The following is a 3,899-nucleotide window of genomic DNA, read 5'->3' on the forward strand; positions in this document are numbered from 1 at the left end:
GCCGACCCGGCCTGTATAAGAGTGGCCCCCAGTTATGGCGTCGCCTTAAGAGGGCGCACTTCCATGAACAGTCACTTGAATCGGTCTATACGAATAGGTTCTACTAACGTTAGTAGGACCCTACTCCTAGTCCTAACGTTAGTCCTACGATCTAGGTTCTCGATCTAGTCTATCTAACGTTAACGTTATGCCAAATCGACCTCGGGCTCTACCCTCTAACGTTAGTCCTACATTGAGTTCTTGGTCTAGTCTTCAGGTTATTTTCATCGTAAAGTCTAGACTATATTAAACGTACACTTATTAGTACATAACTATACACAGCCCAGTCGCTGTACATGGTACGTCGCGACAGGGCTGTACGAGCGCGACCACTAACCACTAGGAGAGCGACGTAATCGTATCACGATAGCTTTGAATTTTGATACTTAACATCATTTTTGTCACTTCAAACTCATCGAGTATACTCTTCAATATTTACTCTACATCTGATGCTATCAGTATTCAAATGTACCGGTACGAAATGAAACTTACCGAAATTGATCATCATATCCAGCATGTCCACACGTTACACAATCTTTCACGCCAGGCCTAACTATACACAGCCCAGTCGCTGTACATGGTACGTCGCGACGTATGGTTGGGTGTTCATAATACCGGACACCTAACGTTTTGCTATCAATAGAAACGTGAAAAATCTCACAATTTGCCTGAAATTTTACTCACGTGTGGAGAAAATACTCCGGATTCACAAGCGCGCACTGAAAATGCGATCTGAGGTACGCGCTCTTAGATGGCGGCTTCGAACGCGTGGGGTGTCATTTTTTCCGCACTCAGTTCCCCAATAATATTTGAATATATTTTTAATCCTTCGATATTACTTTTGAAGGACTGTTTGATGAATTTGACTTGATTTTCATTAGGTACCTTTTCATCGTAATTGAAATAAATTAAATGAGTCGGTTTGTTTTTTCACATTCATTTCTCGTTTCTGCATCAACTCGTACGGTCGTAGCGGGCGACAAAATGTGTATGTCATGTGTATGTGTAACGTGTGTGCACGATCGTACAAGCGGCGGTGACAATTTTGCGGTCAAAATCGTCAAATTTATTACGAAAGGATACTCTACATCTAACAACGAGTCAGCAAAGGTATGCCTAGTTATATGTAGTTACACGATAAACCTTATTCGATTTTGCTAAATTTCGGTAATTTAGAGGGAATACTTAGTCGTTTTCACCACATTTTACTCGGTAGCGTTGCCCAGTGAAGAATCGAACACCGTTGCGCGTAGTCCCATGCGTACATTTTCTTTCAGTACGCGCAATGCCATTATAATGCGCGGTCGGTCGTTATGGACCCGGTCGGTGGGTTGAACACCTACCATACCATGTACAGCGACTGGGCTGTGTATAGTTAGGCCTGGCGTGAAAGATTGTGTACCGTGTGGACATGCTGGATATGATGATCAATTTCGGTAAGTTTCATTGCGTACATTTGAATACTGATAGCGTCAGATGTAGAGTAAATATTGAAGAGTATACTCGATGAGTTTGAGGTGACAAAAATGATGTTAAGTATCAAAATTCAAAACTATCGTGATACGATTACGTCGCTCTCCTAGTGGTTGGTGGTCGCGCTCGTACAGCCATGTCGCGACGTACCTTGTACCATGTACAGCGACTGGGCTGTGTATAGTTAATTAGTACAGGGAGTACTAGGACTAGTATTTCTAACATTTAGATCTCGAGTCTCTTCTAAGTGTACAAGTACTAGATCTAACGTTAGTACGTAGTCTCTTAGGCGTATCTCGTGTGTACACGCGTGTGGCCGGCAAGCTAGCTGCAGGCAGCTGCTGCTGTATCCAGCCAGCCACTCGTTTTGTGCCATTGGCATTGATCTGTGTGCTGGTACCTTTACCAGTCATCGTAGTACTAATAGACTCGATTTAAACTCGAAATAAACCTCCTCCTTGGTAGGTTTAATTTAAACCCTATTTAGACCACAGCTGGACTTAGCAGAATACCAATTAAACCTGGGTTTAAACCTGGGTCTAAACTGGTGGTTTAAACCCAGGTTTAAACCCCCAAAACCCACTTTAGACCCAGGCGTGGGTTTAAACTCGGGTCTAAGTTTTTAGCAGAATACGGGCCTATGAGTTCGAGTGTGTGTGTGCGCGCGCGCACGATGTATGTATACGCGCTCGGGCTAAGATCTCCACGTCAACAACAAGAACAACACTCCACTCTGATCGACAGCTCAACTTTGGCTTGGACTTTGTTTACTCAGCTAGCAGTAACTGTTGCATTAATGAATGGCTCATTATTAATCAATAATAAAAGATCTAAAACTTATTGTGCACACATAGTTTTTTGGGGATCTCTATTGTGAATTACAATAATTATTCCATCTGATTATACTAGTAACTAATGATACCCTGAGAGCACACGTCATGATCATGCATGTATCTCAAATTGCCAGTCCACGATTTTCACTCGACGAGACTTTCAATTTTTATAGTTTTCTAAGCGAGGGACCAATTCAGTTCTTAATGTGCTATTATAACAAGAATCTCTAGAACGTTTAATATCAGTAATGAGTTGATTCAACTTTGGAACGGGTCGGGTGATCAATAAATAGACAGCCTTGTCATAATATGTTCTAAGATCGTTTAAAAAAAATGTCAGTAGGATGCGGTGATAAGAATAACGGTATCATAAGTTCATTTGACATGATATAAGCATTAAAAGGTCTGATTAATATCAAATATTCACAAATCACGTCAATTAGTCACGGAGAGTAGATTTTCTTGTCGTCAATAAATGAATCTCGTAGACCATGCACTTTGTCTCTGAATTATCTCGCAAGATCTCGGGTGTTGAGAAGGACATGCGCAAAAACCTGCGCGTACGATAAATTTTAGATTTGAGCTCATTAACAGCAGCGTTGCGGTCTGACTGTAAACCAAGGTAACTCGTGAGAAATTTCCGGCAGAGACCGGCGGGCGGCCGCCGGTACGCAACGGGAAACAGGCAGATGACCTTTCGATCATACGTCGGTGCTGGGTGGTGCCAAAATCTCAGCTGCGACCGAGCAGGCTATAAATCGGTCTGTCGCCGCTCTGAGTTGTGACCACGGTGACCGTAGCCTAAGTCAATGTGGTAGTGCACAACTCGTGATAAAGAAATGGATGTTGCAGTTCTCTTATGATAACAAACAAATGACGTCAGATTAATTCGATCGGCACTTACTAAAATTAACATACTTCTAGGATGAAAATCATTGCTTAGGATCCAAGATGTAGATATGCCGATGGCGGATACCTCACTCGAAAGTTGCCCTTAAGCAATCTACCGTTGCGAAATACCGCCTAATAAAACTTATGTCATGAATATTATTCTGCAAGAAGCATATAAAGTTTATCGGGTGATGTTATACTGAAGATGCAATATTTCGAAACACTAGGCATATAACGACCCTTGGGAGTAATGAACCTTAATTTCTTTTTTGGAGTAGAGAGACTTCGGAATAACGAACTGTAATCATGATATCAAACCTTTCAGCATTTGTGTGGCAAATTCCTGGTGACGTGGGACATGTGTTAAAGCCTCTGCAAGCTCTTCCCTGTAATAGTAAGCTGGTGAATATTTCTTTTTTTTCCATCGTTTGATCACCTCCACAAGTTTTCGTTTTTCAGGGGTCTTCCTGCACGAATCAATGTCTTCTTGAGTAAGTCCTAGTTTTTCCATGAGAGATGACATTTGTTCCTCCTTGAGATTCGAAGCGATCACGTACATTTCGCTCAGGCTTTGTTGACCTGAAATGTGATCGCCAAAACCGTGATTACTTAGTTTTTGATACCATAATATACTTGCCTCAGGATATGTACACATTAATCTTT

The sequence above is a fragment of the Diadema setosum genome, chromosome 6 (assembly GCF_964275005.1).
Source record: "Diadema setosum chromosome 6, eeDiaSeto1, whole genome shotgun sequence".
Classification (NCBI taxonomy): domain Eukaryota; kingdom Metazoa; phylum Echinodermata; class Echinoidea; order Diadematoida; family Diadematidae; genus Diadema; species Diadema setosum.